This window comes from Sorex fumeus, unplaced genomic scaffold (genome assembly GCF_029834395.1).
Source record: "Sorex fumeus unplaced genomic scaffold, SorFum_2.1 ptg000010l, whole genome shotgun sequence".
Taxonomy (NCBI): Eukaryota; Metazoa; Chordata; class Mammalia; order Eulipotyphla; family Soricidae; genus Sorex; species Sorex fumeus.
This window is the reverse complement of record NW_026606067.1, coordinates 30433768-30453389: the sequence shown is the minus strand read 5'-3', so window position 1 is coordinate 30453389 and position 19622 is coordinate 30433768. Positions and strand designations below refer to the sequence as shown.

The 19622-nt window shown below is 40.5% G+C and overlaps 1 protein-coding gene across 5 annotated transcripts in view; it reads left to right on the top strand.

The window, feature by feature from the left end:
• The first annotated feature begins 15169 nt into the window (after positions 1–15169).
• Positions 15170–19622, top strand: part of PDCD10 (programmed cell death 10) — a 50574-nt gene continuing 46121 nt past the window's right edge. Inside the window, exon 1 of one of the 5 annotated variants that reach the window (XM_056110641.1) lies at positions 15170–15317. The gene's annotated coding sequence lies outside the window, so the exon portion shown is untranslated. The remainder of the gene's footprint in view (positions 15318–19622) is intronic. The other 4 variants (XM_056110642.1, XM_056110644.1, XM_056110643.1 and 1 more) reach the window with 4 other exon arrangements.

Here is a 19622-nt window from a genome sequence, read left to right as displayed (position 1 = left end):
ACCGAAACAATATTTCAACTATTAACTCCAGTAATATTTCTTGGTGTATCTACATACTCAGCAGTATTCACATTTGTAATCTCACACATCTCAAATTTTTTATATACCATAGGAAAAACATCTGATGTCCCACTCCTTTCTAAGGGCAGAAAACACTGAAGGAAAATTAATACATAGTTCTATAATTAAATTTAATCTTATAGAGACTATTTAAAAATATGTATCTTTTTTCACTTTTTTAAATTTTGTTTTGGGGCCACACTCTGTTGTGCTCAGGAATCACTCCTGATTGTCTTGAGTGGCAGAGATTAAACCTGGATAGGCTATGTGCAAGGTAAATTCTCTACCCACTGTACTATTGCTCTAGTCCGTTGAATTGTCAGTTTGATATAGCTGATATTAAGCAGTGTTTTGTACTATTGCTGTACATATTCCAGCTTTGTCTGAAGTCAAAATTAAATATATATACATATATATGTATATATGTGTGTATATATATATATATATATACATATATTACCCCAGCTCCTCTTCGAAAGGGGCCAGATGTGTAATTATAAATGTCTCAACTTTTTTAAAATGAAGGAGAACTTCAAGACTGGGGCTAGCTCAGCAGTAAGTATATGCATCGCAGGAGTCTTCAGAGTTGCAGAATGTAAGGCATAGGACACAAACACATGTAACTACAGGCCATTCTAGAGAAATACACAGGGGATTCAGTCACTTCTGAAGTAATGAACACAAAAGTATTTAGGAAGAAACAATCCAAAACTGGTAGAGAGTGTCATTATCAGGGTTACCTATGTTACTTTCTATGCTTGCTTCATCTGTGCAATGGAAATTTAAATAGTAATTCTCTCACAGAACTATTATAATAGGGAGGATATTACATATATAGGTTGATATAAACACTGGTTATAGTTAAAGTCTAGTCTCAAAACAATTACTTTCTCTTCACACACTAATAAGAGTCTCCACAGATATGCAAACTAGTACCAGGAATATTGAAACATTGTAGAGCATGATTGAAAATTCATAATTCAATGTTTCTGTTTCTTTTTCATTAGTTCCTATCTGCAGACATCGTTATTCCTATTAAATTGTGCTGCTCAAATACATCTCCTAGAATTTATGAATTCGTCATAAAAGAGAAAACCTATTTAACATATAGTCATTTAATATATTTATAAATATATGCAGAATCTCCTGCCCCCGCGTCTGGCTGTCCTCACTGGGACCCCTTGGAGGGGGGCGGGTTGAGTTTCCCCCCTTGCCCCATGCAGAGCCCAGGCAGCCGAAGACCTCCAGAACCAGATTTCAATGATCCACTGATTTATTATTGATTTTAGTGTTTTAATTTTATTTTGGTCTCACAAGTGATGCTCAGGAGGCCTGGGGATCTCACCTGGTAATTCTCCAGTAACTGGGTTCGCTTGCAGTGCTGCTTGGGACTTACTGTGCTGAAAACCCAGGCCAGCCCAGTAATGCTCAGAGGGGCACAACTGGCAGTGCTCAGGGGTCTAGGACTGCACTTAGTGATGCTTGGGGTCCTACAGGCTGCACCTGGCAATACTAGAGAGCTATGGCATTGCACCTGGTAATAACTGGGAAATCTTATGGTGGTGGGGTGAACTGACGTCTGATACATATGCCAGGTGCCCCCAACCACTATATTATCTCTGGTCTCTATGAACTATCTACTATCTTCAGCTGATTTGAAACAGTAACTATATTTAAAATAGTATAAACTCAGTTTTTGTTGTACAGACATATTAAGAAACTTTTTAAACAATTTTTAAGGACATAAGGACATACAATTGCTTTTTAATATCTACAATAATTCATTCTCTCACTCAACTTTTATAGCCATTCTTCCTTAAATTGAAATTCCTGCAATTTAAATAACCCCAACTATATAGCTCAATATAAAACATTAGAGAGTAATAGCGATTGTGGAAAAAGAATATTCATATATAGTAAGTACACTTATACACTTACCTATTATATAATTTTTTGCACTGTAGCAAATACAGGATTACATTTTTTTATCTCAAATCTGTGAATATGTTTCATTAATGCTCTCTCTAGTCCATTGTGTCAATTTCATCCTTTCTTATTCTTCATTTATTCATTTCCTTTGACCTCAGCCTTGAGACCAGACTTTGTTTTGCATCTTTGTTTTATGTATTTTAATATCATGTGATCAGAACAACAGGTTCCTGGCTATTAAAACTTCTCTGTGAATTACATTCTTACCAGAATAAATAATCCTATTGACCAAGTTAGTTTTCCTTGAATTTTTATTGACATTTATCAAGCTTCACAAAAACAGCCATCCTACATTTTAATGGTCATTGCTTTGCTATCTTTTTATGTTGAATTAAAATGATTTTTCTTAAGTTTTCCCTCCTCCTCCCCCTTTTCGGATTTGGGGCATCTGGTCTTGCTCAGGGTTTATTCCTTTTTCTGTGCTCAGAGCTCACTCACTTCTGGTGGTGTTCAGGGTAGCACAGACAGGACAGGGGATGGAATCAGGGTTGGCCACATGAAAGGCAAACGCCTAGAACCCTGTACAATCTCTCTCACCTGGCTTTGTAACTAATTTAGCATGATCTAACTTGTTTATTCTTTTACTTTTACTATGCTTCTTTGTTCTTAAATACTCTATTTTCCCTGAAAGCGCAGGCAAAAATATACTGGCAGTAAGACTTATAAAATACTGAATATGCCTTTTTTTTCCTTTTAATGGAGGTCACATCCAGCAGAGCTCAGGGGACCAGGCACCATTACAGTGACTTGTGGTGTGCTGGAGTCCTGTGCCCAGCAGCAGGTATCACAGCTGGAGGCACAGGGTGCCGAGAATCAACATCAAGGCCATGAACATGGTAAACATGTGATCTATACTTGAATTATCTCTCCAGGTCTAAATATGCATTCTTATATAAGCTTCTTTTTGTTTTCTAAATGATACTTGGCATTCAAATAAGAACATAATCTTATTCTACCGAAAGACATTTCATTTTGAAATAACTGTTCAGTTATTTTTAACATCTTTATTGTTTTGGAGCAAAATAGCATCTACTACTTATTTACTTATTGCTATTTCACTTTAGCTATGAGGACACACGGAGTGTGCTCAGGTGCCACTCCCAGCTTGGGGGCCCCCCTCCCAGTAGAGCCCAGGGGACCATGTGGTGCTATAACTCAGACTCGAGACTCCAGCATGCAAATCATGTACACCAGGTTAGGCAGTCTCTTCAGTTATCCTTATTTATTCTGGGCCTCTACCACAGTGCATGGGCGTGGGGCCACACAGTCTTGATTCTGTATGCCTGATGGTTCTAGAAGGCCCATTTATGCAAACGAGCAATTTCTTGTACCAGGGATGCAGCTCAGTGGCAAAATTAATGCCTTGCATACATGAAACATTTATTTGATTTAATGATTTTAATTTGTTCATCGCTGTGCAACAGTAACCAATAACTTTATATCATTCTAATACGCCAAAAAAGAAATCTATCATCAGTCACTTCCCATTTCCCATATTGCTTGGTACTAAGACTCTATCATTATGTGGTTACCTATTCTATGTAAAATGTGGTCTTGTGTGTGCTTGGTTTAGTATATTTTCAACATGTTATCCATGTAATAGTGTATCAGCATTTCTATCTTCTTTTGATCATGTCTCAGTAAATCTCTCAAATGATATATTTTGTTTACCCATTTTGCACTGATGAGAGTTGGACTTTTCTCCATGTTTTTACTAATAATTTTTGATATTTTTAAGTCTTTGCACAAAACTATTTTTTCCAATTCTATTAAGTATCTATGCCTAGTGTGTTTGCTTGGCCACATACTACTAACTCTAAGGGTAGTCACTGTAACTGTTCACTGTTCTCCCATTGCTCATCAATTTTTGAGGAATAGCCACACTATTTTTCAGCATAGTTGCTCCATCTTACAATACCATAAAGAATATAAGGGGTCAGTTTTCTTCACAATCTAATACTTATTCTTGTCTTTTAAAATTTAAGCCTTCACATGGGTGTGAATAATATCTTATTGTAGTTGAGGTTGCTTTTATTAACTAATGACATGTAGCTTCCACAAGTTTATTGTGCAAATGCAGAATTATATACCATGCCTGGAGAAAGGATTGTCTGCTCAAATCTATTTTATATTTTTTTGGGGGGTGGGGCTTGAGGGGTATGCTGGGTGGGGGATCCAGGGGTTCCTTTTAGAGATACATGGTCTGCTGGTGTTGGGCCTGAGTGTTCCGGGACAGTTCCAGGAATAGAGTACTGCTTGAGGCCTGCAGAACTGGGGGCATTAGAGCCACAATAGCATCAAAACCACTCTCCTGGGGCCACCAGTACTGTCCTCCTCAGTTCCCGGGTTTAACCCAGGGACGTGCACACATGGACAGGCAGGAGCGCTATATCTTTGAACTATCTCCCTGTTCACCCCTCACACCTATTTTCAATGGGATTTTCTTTTTTACTTCTGCGTTGTAAGAATTCTTTATGTACTAAGTATCTTACCTATTTGATTTGCAAACATTTTCATTTTCTTCCATTCTTTGGCTTGCTTTTCTTGATGCTTTTTTTTTAAATGAGCAGCTAGAATATATTTTACTTACTTGTGCCTTGTTGTCATATTTACTAAAGCAGAGTGATAATAGTCTAAGCTTACATTTTCATCTATGAACTTAATAGGCTTATTTCTTTCATTTAGGCCTATGATCCATTTAGGGTTTTACTTTTGGTGTGAGGCAGAGTTCAATTTAATTCTTTCACATGTGGATTTCCAGTAGTAATTATTAAGGAGTAGTCATTTGTAGACCAGTTTACTATAAATATGCAGATTGATGAATGGGCTCCTACTCCTATTCCACAGATACATACATTTTCCTTTGCATTTGCACTCAACTTTATGGATTAGTTTTGTTAATTTTTGCAAATAAGCGTTTAAAAATTCATGTGTTTAATTTTAGGCTACACCTGACAATTCCTAGAACCATTCCATCACGGTGTTCAGGACCATGGGATACTTTTGCATGCAATCATACGGATTGGTTGATATATTAATATCATTATCCCTATACAATAAGTTTGTTCAATGCTTAAAAATTTCTTCCAGTATTTTCCAGTTTAAAGTAATGTGCATCTACTGTATGCCGAGTATTATGTAAGGTGAAATCTCATTCAGTCAACACCAACAATCTGACTTAAGTGACATATTAAAATCAAATTTGAGCCCAGTTTCTCTGAACACAGAGTCACACAAACAACCATTAGTTAAATACTTTTAAAAGGATCAGTAAGAAACATTTTAGACCTGTGGGCCATAAGATCTTTGTTGCATTGACCCGATTCTGCTATTATACAACGAAGTATCAATAATATCCAAATGAACAGGCATAGCTATATTCCAGTAACATTTAACATACCAAAACACATCGTATGCCTGCAGGATATAGCGTATTGTTCCTGATCTAGGTTTCCCTAACTCATAATTTTCCCTAGTGTCTTATTTTTGGACCGCTACCATAATCATCATAATGCCATAATACTAAATTATACAGTTTTTATGTAATTGTGTCTCACAGTGTCTTCTTTGTTAAAATACTGACAAAATATGTCAAGGAGCGATTTCATAGAACTTATTGTGTTTCTCTATAGTACCCAATTTAATTTTACGAATTGCAGAAGTAGTTTTAAAAAAAAATTACTGTGATTGTATCCGGAGAGTTTTGTTCCAATAAAACCATTCACCCAAGGTTAATAAAAATTGGATAATAAAGGTGTTGGTATGGACAAATGAGTGTAACCAAGAATCTGTTAAATAAGTACTTTTATTTTATTTTGGGAAATTAAACCTGAGGTATCATACATACATGGCAAGTACTCTATCCTGAGTGACATCCCTGAACCCTTAAATATCCTTGATCGTGAGATTTTTTTTTATATAGAAAAAAATATGCACTTGTTTCCATTTTCAGAGTTTCCAGTTTCTCCTCAGATTTTACTACCACAAGGGAATCAAAATTTATCACAGCCTTAAATCAAAAATTCATCATTATGTGTGTGTGTGGGATGGGGAGTATACTGGGGTTTTTGGTGATGGAAAATGCGCACTGGTGTTTCATCATTGTACAACCGAAACTTAAACCCCAAAGCTTTGTAACTGCTCTCACGGTGCTTCAATAAACAAATTTATAAAAAAAAAATCATTAAAGCAACCTAAGTGCCCAAGAGTAGGAAAAAATAATTCATCATTATGAGACTGAAAAAATATTTAGATAACAGTCTCATAATGTCAATTTTATTTTTCACAAAGGAATGAGTAATATCACTATTTCCCAAGATTAAAATTTTTTAGTGAGTTCCCTTCTATGAAATTGATGCCCTATTTTTCTTTTTTAGGCAATAAAGAAATACTTTTAAAAATAATCCTAGGGCTGGCGTGATAGGACAATGGGTAGGGTGTTTCCCTTGCACACGGCTGACCCGGGTTTGATTCCCAGCATCCCATATGGTCCCCTGAGCACCACCAGGAGTAATTCCTGAGTGCATGAGCCAGGAGTAACCCCTGTACATCGCCGGGTATGACCCAAAAAAGCAAAACAAAACAAAACAAATCTAATGTGTAAGCATTCATTTTATTATTTCCATATTTAATCATAGTTCATCCAGAGCTTCTTTGATGTTTTGCGATTGAAAGATGATTCATAATTTATATTCCTTTAAGTGCTAATAGCTATAGGAAAATGTATTAAATATGTTACATACATGATATTCAGGAAAAGTAAATGAAACAGGATAGGCAGCCTTTTTAAGCAGAGAAACCAACAATCCTTGAGGAATGTCATTGACCAGAAAGTTGAAATTTGGTAGTTACCGAAGTGAAGCTTGGTTTAAAGTTAGTTTTCTAAAAATTTAGGAAAAACAAAGATATTAAGACAGAACAGATAGTAAGGAATTAACTCAAAATACAATGATTTTAATTACCTGACTATGGCTGAAACTATTGCCTGGTTACCCCAAATCATTCTCAAAATCCTGTTTCCATACTTCATTTAGAACAGGCCGAAATTCCTTTGTTTCAGATCCCTTAATGTTAATTTAGTCAGTAACTCAACAATGGGCATTTGCTAGAGGGCTAAAACTTTGGGAAAGCTTCTTTATTCCTTAAAAATAAAGACTCAAAAGGCATAGCAATTTTTCATTCTTTCTGCCTGAAACTGGAATGTGAAATTCTGATGAGAAGAAATGAGGCGAGCACCTGGACAACACTGAGCCCTTCAGTACAGAAAGTACCCTGGATACTCTCGGAATGTAAGGACTTTCCTGCAGACATTTCGTCCTGGGTATATGGATCCCTATTACTTTATGCCATCATTTATGTAAAAATGTTTTTACACTGTAAATTACATTTGGGTCACAATGAAAGTAAAAATTTGCTTCAGAAATAACCTTAAATAATAAGATGTCTTGCTCTTCCAAAATGTTTAATTACATATTATTATTATATTATTAGCTAATCTATTGGGCTGGAGTGATAGCACAGCAGGTAGGGAGTTTGCCTTGCACGAGGCTGACCCGGATTCGATTGCTCCATCCCTCTCAGAGAGCCGGCAAGCTACCAAGAGTATCCCCACCTGTCTTTAAGCTCTCCAGGACGTATTAGATATGCCAAAAAACAGTAACAAATCTCACAACGGAGATGTTACTGGAGCCTGCTCGAGCAAATTGATGAATAATGGGAGGACAGTGCTATAGTGTTAATCTGTTATTATACTCAAACAGGTATTATAAGGTGTTCATAATTTTTAACCATAGAAATTTAAAAAAAAATTAGAAATCTTGAAAGAAAATTACTTTTCAGACAGTTTTAATTAACGAAACTTATACATAAGACCTCAAAATTTTAAAAATGTTGAGTTTGCCAAAAAACAAAAACATAGATATCATTTGGTAGCTGTGAGAGTTCTGGCATTTTGCAGCATTATATGTCAAGTGATTCATAAAATATAATCATTTTAGCTATAAAGAAATTATCTGTAAGCAATTAAGGATTTGTTTTTTCTTTTTGGGTCACACCCGGCGATGCTCAGGGGTTACTCCTGGCTCTGCACTCAGGAATTACTCCTGGCGGTGCTCAGGGGACTATATGGGATGCTGGGATTCAACCTGGGTTGGCCCGCATGCAAGGCAAATGCCCTACCCGCTATGCTATCATTCCAGCCCCAACGAAGAATATTTTGCAGAGGTTTCCTAACTAGAAGGCAAAATGTACTCCAGAACGTTTTTGCCTCAATGATTTAAAAATGCTTTGTAATGTATACAACAATCAAATGCTTCAATAACTTACTTAATTCAAGTGAATAAAATTATACACTATAACTCAGTATTGATGGTACACTACTAACATTTGGAAAACCAATAAATCTTTAAATTATACTGGATAAAAAAAGTCAAAATACTTATTTGTTTTTATAAATTATTAAGAAAATGACAGAAGCAATCTAGTGTGGGGAACATATAGAAAGTGTTCCAATGAGCTGTTTTGGGTCAATTTAAAACCCAAATTTCTAAATGGGGGACAGACTTGAAATGATAGTTACTCAATGCATTGCTAAATGTTGCTGAAGAAATAATCACTATGATATTTCAGTTATGGTTATCGGAAAATCTGGTTTGTAATCCATGTGAAAAAAATACTTATAAAAGTGGTGTTACAAAGTCAAAGTAAGTTCCATCTTGTCTTTACACACTACATTGTAAGTAGGGAGGAGTTAGGAAGGCTCCCTTTCCAAAGGAACAGAAGGAGGTCTCTAAGCAGTGAGCAGCAGGAGGCAGCAGACTAGCAGTGAGGCAGTTCAGCTGTACATATGTTAGCAGTGAGCACTGCTAATCCCCAAGCTCAAAACTCATCCCTTCTCAGCGTTTTCTCGAAAGTGACAGCAATCTGTATAATCTATATTTAATCGCTTGATTAAGAACTCTGGATGCAACCTTTCACTGAAAACAAAACAGTCAAGACTGTTATATTCTACTTAAGATAAAGTCTCATGTTATAGTTTTGTTTTCCATAAATTTCTTTTGCGCGTGTGTGTGTCAAGAGAAAAATGTCCTAGAAAGTGTGCTTAAGTATGGGTGGCAGTGTTACTTAAAAGTACATCTTCCAGTCAACAAAGTCCTAGAGGCAAGGAAAGACCGCACATATTCCAATAAATATCCAATTAATAAATTTACATAAAAATACACTCAAATGCAAGCTGTACTTAACAGCAATGTTTGCTCTCTTCAGAAATTCAGCAACTAGTTGATCTAATATAAGCAAATGTTGTGGGCAGAAGACCGAACTGGTGCTAGCTGGCACAGATGTCTAAGGAAAATATTTTTTCAGTTATACTTGTTATAAAAATATAAAGCCATGCTTTATTAGAGGTTGTAAAAATGTGGACAAACTGTTGCCAGAGACAGACTACATATAAGACTCTCAAAGTAAACTCAAAGGAAACTCAGAACATAGCAAGTATTGGTGAGGAAGAGAATGAAGAACTCAGCTAAGTGTGGCATGATGCTAAGAACAGCAACGTCAAAGGGACAAGAAAAGGGGAGTTCAGTCTACACCAATGACAACCTATGTGGAATAGCAAAAGTACGGGGGAAAAGCAAACAAAGGCATCTAAATGTTAATAAAATGATTGCAAAGCAGCTATCTATTATGAGAATTTTCTAGATCTTACAAAGAAATAAGCCACACTGTAATTCTTAATTTTTCTCTCATGTCTCCTAAGCAATACCCAGGAGATCCTCCCAGCAATTCTTGGCCAAAACAATGGGAAGGCCCTTGGGAACAGTGCTTCGGATTCCCCAGGCCATTTCGGGGACACTGGGCGAGGGAAAGGGGGTGGGAGGACACGGAAGGAGGGGACTTCAGGCATGAATCTGGGGACCATCACTTTATACTATCTCTCCACTTCCTCACACTTGAATTTTTCAGGCTTTGCTTAGACTACACTGCTGGTGTTCAGGAGTGAACCCAGGTGATGCTCTGGGAACCGTATGCGGTGGTGAGGATGCAACTAGAGATCCAAGAGACTGAGCTGCGTCTAAGGCAAGTGACTTATGTCCTGTACTGGCACTCTGTTCCCATGAATTCTTAGTGTTAATACTAATCATATTAATTTGTATCCAGAAGGAAACCACATGTGCCCAGTTTCACATGTGCTTAAACATAACCACTTTTATTTCTTCTTGCGATGATATAATTTAAAGTACAGGAGGAAAATTCATGTTTTACAGAATGAATCATGCTTAGAGATAAGCTTTTATTTAAGGTGAAATAGTGGTGAGCCAAAGCATTCTCTGGTGGTAAAACGCAACTCTGGGCATCATGGATGTGTCCTTTTCTCCTCACCCGTATCTCTTATTACTGGGATGAATTTAGAAATACTGGCATGCACTTATACGTTTGCAGCCCACGTAATCTGAGTCTAATTAAAAACACGTGCTGGTTTTGTGAAAGCTAATCATCAAAATGACATTCTAAGAAAGGTTAACATATAATAATTATTGTTTGACTACTGTACTTCACAGTGAATATGTCTCAATGCATACGTTAAAGAAGTATTTGCCAATAGTTATAATTCAGCAAATACTTATACAGCACCTTATTTATGCTGAGCATGATAAAAGATGATCAGAATGAACAGGAGAGGGGAGGAAAATACAGCAGGTGCAGAAATACACTTACCTTGAATGCAGCAATCCTGATTCAATCCCCTGAACAATGCCAGGAGTGCCTTCTGAGCACAGAGCCAAGAGTAAGGCCTGGACACAGTAAGGTGTGACCCCAAAACCAGAAAATAAAAATAAAAATAAACCACAGGAATGAGCAGAATAAAAAAAATGTGTATGGTTCCCAGTAACTAATAATTTAGTGACTTAAAACACATCAAAATTTAAAGACTAAACTCCAAAACCATTAGTAGGTAAGACAGAAATGGGCCAGAGAAATAGTAACGTAGGTAGGGAACTTGCCTTGCATGCAACTGACCCAGGTTCAATCCCTGTCACTGCATAAGCTCCCTGGGCTCAGCCAGGAGTGTTCTCTGGGCGTAATGTCAGAAGAGAGCCTTCAGCACTGTTGGGTTCGGCCCCCAAACCATAAAGTTAAAAATTAAAAAAGAAAGAAAAAAGCAAACAAAGCTTTATCTGTGCACACTACTTCATAGACAAACATTTTATGTTTTTCTTTTTAATATGATGTCCAAATAATACCAAGCTCACCTAGAAGTAAATGTATGGAAGTAAATGTATACATGCATGTTTCTTTCTGTTTCTTTCAATAACCCATGATTACTCAAAATATAGTATTTAATGTCAGTCTCATTCCAATTAATGATATGTACTATTTCCCACTTCAGATAGCAATGGTAGTAGGAAAGACCACTGAATCAATTAATAGTATCTAACTGAAAAGATCAAGTACCTTTTCCCTCTTGATGTTTCCTTAAGTTTTTTTTTTCACATCTGTTCCCTCTGAATAATCCCTAATAATCCCAACCTCACAAGGCACCAAAACCATTTCATTTCAAACATTTAAGTCTTGCTTGTTTGTACTGCATGCATCAATGAGCTGTCCTGTTAGAAAGAGAAATCCACGCTACTCACTTATTTTTTCTCAACTCAAGATCAGAATTTAAAATAAATAAATCACAAATACATTGTAATCTGACATTATGGAAGTTTTTTGCAGATCAAGAACATCCTCAGAGTAGCTCCCATTCCAGACAATCTGCAGTCTGGTTTTCCTGTTTCACTGCACTCTCTGACAGCCACACACAATTAATAAAAATCAAGAGCAGAAAAAAAATTATTTTGGCCTTGGTAATGTTTCACATAAAATGAAAAACTGCCATACAAGAAAACTTCTTAAATACCCATAACATACAGTCGAGAAATCAACAGATTACCTAAGGTATAACGTAAACACCAATTTAAAAATGTAACAGGAGTTCAGGGTAATGGATTCCTCAGTACCATACATTGCTAATAATTTTACTGGTCATAAAGACACAGTCTTCTCAACTAATACAGACACCCAATTTCTTTCACTGACGTGGTTTTTCTAAAAAAAAAGCAGCAGCAAAAGCATCTTAGAAACAGGGGAAAATTCAGCGCTTCGATGCCAAAAAACTCATTCATAATTAAGATTATTTATAAGACACCTTAGAGTATATGACCTACATACATATAATTGAAATTTAAAGTATATCTGAATTTCAACTATTGCAGTATTTCTTCTTTATCTCATTTACTTGATTATATACTGATTATTCCCAACCGTACTCTTTCAAAAGCTCTTTTAGTACAGACTCTCAAATAACTTAATTACATTATTATTATTATTATTATTATTATTACCTGGGAGAATTACTTCAGTGACAGCAACATTTTTAATTCCAGTATTAGATTCTGAGAGACCATCTAAGACTATGATTCAGGGCAATCCACTTATATACAAATAACAAAGATCTCCCCACCAAAAAAAAAAAAATGTTTTTTCAAGTTTCATTAAATATTAGTACTTATTTTCTCCCCTACATCATATTCACAAGGTCATATCACCTATGTGAATTAATAGACTCACCAGGGATGGAGCAAAGGAAATAGGATCCTTACCACGGTTAAGTTTAGTGGTTACTATTACTTTTTCCCCTTCTATGCTCTGTGCAGTTTCTAATACTTACCTGATCTGCTTGGGGACAATAAAAAGGCAGCTGTTTTTCTAAGATCCGAGATGTGTATATATAACATATACACTATAAATTAAATACATATATGCACATACGTTTATATACATACATATATACACACAACATATACATACGTAGTATATATATAAAAAACATATGATACATGTATTTGGTGTGTGAGCGTAGGAAGAAGTGTTACACTGGAAGAGGAGATATAAATATTGATAAGCCAGGCTTATCCCTAGGACTGAACTTCAAGCTGAAAGAAAATTTCTTCCATCCATTTCTTTATATAGTATTTTTTTGTGATCATTACAGAAATAAAATCCAAAAATCAAAAGTAAATCAAGGCAGTTTGAAAAAATGAAAACAGAAGGCGGTTGCTCCACTTTATTGGCCCTATTTTAAAAATTTAAAAAAATCCAGAAAAATTCAGATACACTGAAAACTTAAATATTCAACAGTCACAAGAAAGGTTTCGGAGCAAAATGTGCTGCAATATGCTACTATGATTGAAAGCCATGCAATCCGGGAAACATCTGTAACAAAAAGGAACATGAACTAAACAAACAGCTTTTCACATACTTCTGAAAAAAAAATGCAATCATTTGTCATAGTCACACAAAGGCAGGTACGACTTTTTTCCATACTAAGCATCAAAACATATTTTCATCCCCATTTAATTACATTCAAAGAGATCACACACGGTTAACCCAGGGAATAAAGTATCATTTTTACGATTACTATTACGATACTATTATATGTGTTTTTAAGCCTGATCCCCCCATAACACATAACTACCGTGTGGCTAGTTAGCACGTAGTCAGAAAAAGAGAGGAAAGACCGACAGACAGCTTTTTGCGTACTTGTTTTTAAAAACGTGCATCACCGGACAGAAACGAGAGAACAAGGATGGGCGACGAGGTACACACCATATGTTCGCACCGAAAGCGGAGTTCGCGTCTTTGTTTCACAATTCTAGAGTCACTGGAATGACAGCTAAGAATCCACCGATTAAAACATTTTTTTTTTTTACACCATTGCTGGCAAAAGTTAAGTCTGCTGGGAGGCTCAGGTTTCTTGCTTATTCTCGCCTGCATAACAGATTCCAATCCTAGGAACCTGCGGCGGCACCACCAGCACCCCGAAAAGCGGGTCAGCAGCAGCACGACCGAATTAAGCAACGTTAAATACTCAAGAGCAATGCAAAGTTATTTCGCAGAGTTGTGAAGAAATTCTGTTATCAATGACAAATTTGCATTCGATTCTCCGCGACGCCACCTCCCCAGCTAATCACCCACCGCGTCCTCAACCGGCCCGGGCTCCTTCCCTTCCAAGCTCTCTCCCGAACCGAACCGCTGAATGTCACAACTCAAGCCAGCAGCAGCAGCAGCAGCAGCAGCGGCAGGAGCAGCAGCAGCAGCAGCGGCAGCAGCAGCAGCAGCCGCGCCCTTCCCGCCGCCCAGCCGCTTTGCGTCCTCCCGGAGGTCCGAACATGCTCATCGCTCACCTAGCAGCGTTTGCCAGCGCTCCCTACCCGGGCGGCGACCCTCTGGCTGTCCCTGGCTAAGGATCCGAGTGGCAGCGCTCCCCGCGGGCATGCAGGTGCCCGGCGAGCGCCCGCGCTTACCTCCCGCTCACAGCGCCCGGGCGAGGCTGCGGCTGGGGCTCGGCGGACTCTGCCCGCGCGGCTCCCGCTGCTCTCCCGGGAAGCTCGGCCGGGGCGGGGCCTCCGCCAGCGCCGAGCCCAGCCCCGCCTCCCCGGCCGAGGCCCCGCCCCCAACCGCGGCTCCGCCCCCGAGGCCCGCCTCCCTGGCCGCGGCTCCGCCCCCCGGCCGCCACTCCTCCTCCTACTTCTGCAGCTGCTCCCCGTCTTCCCTTCGCGAGGACCCCCGCCGGCCCTCGTCCCGTGACCCCACACACGCACTGCCGCAAGCAAAGGGAGCCCAGTCGGTCCCCTCCCGCGGTCTGGCCGCCAGCGCGTTCACAGGAAGCTCCTTCTCCGAGCACGCTCCGTTCCTACATCGGCGCCCTCTCTGAACACCTGAGTGCTCCCCGCGGCCGGAGCCTAGTTCGCACTCCGGGCGCCCGAGTTTCCACTCCCGGCCGCCCCCTTTCTCGCCCCCGCCTTCCCGTCCCCCCTCCCAGGTGATCGCGCGCCGGGGCAGCCGAGCCGGCGCCCTGATTGGCGCAGGTGAGCGGACCCCGCCCTTCCTCCGCGCTCGAGCCCCCGCTCCCGGCAGCTCACCTCCGCCCGTCCAGCCAGGAAACTCTGCCCCGATTGGCTGGACGCGTCCCCACCCGGGGCGCCGGGCTCTGCCCCGCGGCCTGCTGGGAAATGTAGTCTCCGCCTCCGCGAGAACCGCGGAGGCCGACGGCGCCTCGGACTACGAGTCCCCATAGGCCCTTGCGCGGCTCCGGCCGGGCAGGATTCCGGACAACGCCTGGTTCCTCTCGGGTCCTTCCGGCGTCGCCGGAGTGAATTGATCCGGTAGTTGAAGAGGACCCCAAAGGTGGGAAGTGAAGTCAGTGCTCAGTTGCCGGGCAGGTACGGGGGTCCTCTCCCAGCCTCCGGGCCCCGCCCCGAGCGGAGGCGGTCCGGGGTCCCCGCGGGGCCGGGCTGCGCCCCGCGGGCTCGCTCCTGGCAGCAGTTCCGGACGGGCTCGGAGCGGGGCCCTCGGCGGCGGCGGCGGCGGCGGCCCCCGCGCGAGCGCGCCCGGCGGGTGCGAGTGCGGCCGGCCGCGGCGGCCCGGGTAGCCGGGGGCCCGGGAGGGCGAGGTCGCGGAGGGCGGGGGCGCCCCGAGGTGCGGCTGGGGCGGGACCGGGCTGCGTCTCCCGCGGTCGCAGGGGGAGGTGGCGCCCGGGGTCGGCGCGGGCACCGCACGGCCTCCGAGGGGGGCTCCGGGGGGCGGGATCCGCACCGGCTCCGGGTGCGTTTCCTGCCGGGGCCCCTCCGCGGAGGGGGCCGTGGGCTCGCCACGGAAACGTCACCTTTGCCGCTGCCCCTGCCACTGTCCTCCGAGAACGTCCCCGTCGGGGATGCTGAGGAGGAAGCGGGGGGGGGGGGGGGGGGGGCGGGATGAGGAGCCCAAGGTCACGCTCGAGGAGCCCGGCGAGCTCCTCGCTCCGTGCAGTGTCCCGCTCCGAACCAGTAGCTCGGAGTTGGGGCGTGCATTCGCCCAACTGGGTGGCGGGAGTTGCCACTTCATGCCCTTTGGGAAATTTTAAGGTTCCGTTTCAGTGTTGCATGTTTCCCCCTTTTTATTGGGGGAATGTTCCATGGGACACCGCTACCATTTTCAGATGAGGAAAACGGGGTCTGAGAATGTCAGCAGTTTCCCGTTCTTAGGATTACAGTGTCCTTTATTGCCATACAGCTGCCTTGGCTCATATGTTGAAAACCTGAACAGTGAGATTGGAGTTCCTTGACGAAACTTTTTTTTTTTACACGTTTAAAAATCAAACTGGAGAGTTGATTGTTCTCATGACTATACGCGAAGATACTTTGATTTTAGGGGGTAACCTTTTTTTCTTTGGTTTTACTTTCATTTCTATGTGTCAGTACCTCAGGCTTCTTTACATCACATGGTGGTTAACTCCTGCTTTTACCTAAATAATGGAAGAATTAAGTTTGTTTATATTTTATAGAGACCATAAAGTAGTGTGTTCCATCTAGTCTTACTCTGTACCATAGGTAATTAACTAAAACCTTGCATAAGGTCATGGTTTTGGGTCAGGTGACAGTTGAAATAGGCTGCCTTTTTAGTTCCCTCTGCAATTAATACCATCAGCTTGTTTGACTTTTTTGTTTTGTTTTGGGGTGCGAAGGGGTTGCTCAGGCTGAGTGCTTGGGGAGCCCTGCTGTGACAGGAATCCAAAGTGGCACTCTTGCATGCCTGAGTGTGCTTGCTGCAGCCTGTTGAGCCATCCCTCCTGTCCATTTTGGTTTTAACTTTTGAATTAAAAAAAACACCTTATCGGATCGCAGGTATTAGATTTCCCTACGATTAAGGGCTTGTCAAAATTAATCTGTCTTCTAAGATTGAAGACCAGTACCCAAGAAATAAAATCAGGATCAATGTAGCACCTGGTTAATGGAGTGTGCTAGGAAGGAAACCAAGCCAACAATTCGAAAATTATGTGGAAATGACTGACTTTATTGCTGTATTAGAAGGGTGTAGTAGCTTAAGTTGATCATAAACTGAGCCTGAGTCAGTGGTAGTAAATATATTTTTTTTTCTAGATGACTGTGTAGGCATTTGCCTTTTGTTGGGGTGTGATAGGAATTCCAACTTTTTAGCGTGAGGTTGTAGATGGGACTTTGTAAACTAAAAGTTAGGGAAACTTGGCAATATCTGAAGTGAATCTGATTTGCCTGTCAGCATTTGTTATTTTGGGACCTCAGTTTTTGATTCCACCCCTAATTTCTCTTCATTTCTTTGGTTTATTCTCTTTTAGTCACATGCAGGACTGTGTATTACTGTTTTATGCCCGCTTACAAAGACAATGAAGAGGTGATCGGGATAATGAAATGAAGGCTCATGCATAGAGTAACTAAAGGAGCGCAGCGTAATTGACCTTTTCTGACTGCAGCTCTCTAGTATTGTGGAATAGTAACTTCCTTAGGTTATTTTACATGAAAAAAAATGACTTACATATTTAAGAACTATAGTGTCCTTTTGTCTAATGTCAGCAACTAATTATTTTAATCCTATCTGGTCCTCTTTCCTTCCCTCTAACCCTGCTCATTAAAGTGCCTTTTAGTTACTAGATAACATAAACTTTCTGAGGAGTTGGCCTTTGATTTGGTGTTCAGTTTCCCTGTCTGGTATACTCCTCCTCCCCTTTCCAATCTGGCCAGTGCCCATACTGTTTTCAAGTTTCAGTGTAGATATTTCTACTGGGAACCTTTCCTGACCATCTTTGGCCCTTTCTTTTTCAAAACTAAGAAAGTTAGTCCAGTATCATTACCATACTCTGTACTGCTTTGTAGTTCGATCACAGTAGGAACTTGGTTCTTTTTGTTTGTTTTGGTGGGATAGGAAGTGGGCCACACTCAAGTGTGCTCAGGAATCATTTAAGGCAGCACTCAAGGAGCTGCTTGTGGTGCCAGGGACTGAACTTAGTTTTGCCCTGTGCAAGGCAAGCACCCTACCTGCTGTCCTATCTTCCTGACCTGAAACCTTAATTATTTCTCTCCTTACTTGATACTCCTGTAGACTATAAGCTTATATTATTTGTCAAGTGCTCTGTCTTACTACTTACACAGTATTTGATACAAAACCAATGTTCAACAAATAATTTGCTGAACAGATGAATACATGATCGAATGAATTAGTGTATTCACATACAGCATTCAGCTAGGTACTAAACTACAGAAAGTTATAAAACATGCATCCTTAGCTAAAGGAGTTGTCAGAAGTTTAACATAAATTGCAGAATGATGTTTATTTTATGGAGGTCCCTAAAATCAGCAAAGTTCACTCTTCATATGTGACAAAGAATCATTTTCGGTTACAGCATAATTTGTGTAACAGCCGTTTGGAGACCCTATACTGTTTTGCTGTTTTTTTGAAAGCAGCATTCACTGTAATAAAGTACAGACATAGGGGCATGGTGGGGGGGGGGGGGAAGCTCACTTTTAAATAGACTGTTTTTCCCTGATGTCTCATTTTGTCTTCAAAATGCGTATAACATTTTAAGTAGTATTTAAACTTTTATAACTGAGGTCTCAAAGTTAAGAGATTAAATTGCTGATGTCTATAGGGAGTAAATGCTATGGAAGATTTTAATCTGGAGCTTTCCCCCAAATTCATTTTTTCCCCTTTTACTTTTTTACTTTTCTAATTATTTCTTCTGATGCAAGGCATATGGTCTTTTTCTTTCAAATTTGCTTTTTAATTTCCCTTTCTTTTAGACACATTGACATTATTTTTTGTTTGTTTTTGGGCCAGACCAGTCTTTTCAAGGCTTACTCCTGACTGTGCAATCAGGAATCATTCCTGGGAAGCTCATGGGATCTCATAGTTCTGGGGACCGAACCCCAATTGGCCACATGCAAGGCAAGCACCCTTCCTATTTGGGGGTTGTTGCAGTAGGTAGCTCCAAAGTGACTTTCAAAAATTGAGTTGTGTCTTTTTTCTAAGGAACTTATGTTTTGAGACATTTTTGAAATTTCTGTATTATTTCACTGGCTGTCAGGTATTAAAAGAGTTTCTAAAATGTACAATAAGTTTAATTTCAGGAGTAAACTGTACTAGAATTCGCTTCTGAAAACAAGTCGTTTAATTCTTCACTTTTTATGGTAATAATATAGAATAAATTTAATAGTTCTTAGTTACTGTAGCATTATACACTTTCATAAATTTACCAATTCCCTCTCCCACAGATATTTTCAAAAATTGCTGATATTTGACTTTAAAATTTGATAATGTGTTTAGTTTTTATTGTTAAGTTTGTCTTCGATCAGTCCTAAAATTTTTTAAGGTCAATCCTGATGTTTGAATAAAAAATCTCGTTTATGAGTCAGAGACAGTTAAGGTTCTTGACACGTACAGTTACGTTTACAGTTCTTGAAACATGCATAGCTGACCCCAGTTTGATCCCTGGCACCCACTGTGGTGTCCAGGCACCACCAGGAGTGATCCCTGAACCAAGAGCCAAGGAGTTAGTAATGTAGTGAGTCTCGGTCACGGCCCTCCCGTTGTTCATCGATTTGCTCGAGCGGGCGCAGTAACGTCTCCATCATGAGACTTGTTGTTATTGTGTTCGGCATACCGAATACGTCACAGGTAGCTTGCCAGGCTCTGCCGTGCGGGCGAGATACTCTGAGAGGGGCGGAGGAATCGAACTC